The following is a 973-nucleotide window of genomic DNA, read 5'->3' as shown; positions in this document are numbered from 1 at the left end:
TCTGAAAGCAATAAAGATGTCAATGCGTTTGCTAAGATGGCTTCCTCAAGTAAAAACATCTAAACAAGATCTTTGTTGCCATTACAATCTCTTAAGATCATATCTGTCTAAGATCCTTTCTTCGGTGCTCCATAAGCTTGTGTAATTCTTCTTCCATGTCTTTAACTGGCCTCTTTGGTTGATGCCCTTAAACTCCTGCCTTTTATCCATAAGGTTGTCGCCATAACATTTTCATTGTGGGGATTGCTGTGGGGCTAGTCAAGCAGTACTCGCCTTCCTGCAAATCATCTGGCACTTCATCTTTGGCTGAAAGTCTCCTAAAGGTTCTGATCATTGGCATATTAGGAGTAGATGGATTATCATCTTCTGAGTTCGCACCCACAGCCAAATTGGTAGTAGATTGAGAATCTTGCTTGATCCTTGTGGTGTATTGTCCCAGCAACCGACTGCCAACTCATAAAAAAAGAAAGGTATAGAAAGCAGCTTTGATACTCTTTTGCCTTTTTGGTTGTCGCATATCAAGAATATATCATGGAATATTCTAATTCATTAAATCATAAAATACTAATAAAATTCGACACACAACTAATAAACCCATCTCTTCTAACCTTACCTCTCATCTTCAAACTAATATCTTTTCCATTATTCTTCAAACAATGACTTTTCTTTTATTTATATGTTTCTAGATCTCTCGGTATTTTTGTTTCAGGGTGTGTCGATTCAACATTGTCCTGCATCTGGAATAGGCATGGGAATATACTATTCATAAGGTTGATATCGACTCCACACAAATGTTTACCTTTTTGAATGATTTGTCAACTTTCCTTACTGCTCTTTATCATACTATAAAGCAATTATTAAGACATTATCCATCTCTTTTGTACATTTTTTGTTTGGTGTCACTTCACTTCACACTTTCGGTGCATGAAGACATTATTATCTATTATTGGCACATAGCAATACAATAACTTCC

The sequence above is a fragment of the Dioscorea cayenensis genome, chromosome 20, assembly GCF_009730915.1.
Source record: "Dioscorea cayenensis subsp. rotundata cultivar TDr96_F1 chromosome 20, TDr96_F1_v2_PseudoChromosome.rev07_lg8_w22 25.fasta, whole genome shotgun sequence".
Taxonomy (NCBI): domain Eukaryota; kingdom Viridiplantae; phylum Streptophyta; class Magnoliopsida; order Dioscoreales; family Dioscoreaceae; genus Dioscorea; species Dioscorea cayenensis.
The sequence above is the reverse complement of the archived record's forward strand: the minus strand, read 5'-3'. Positions refer to the sequence as shown.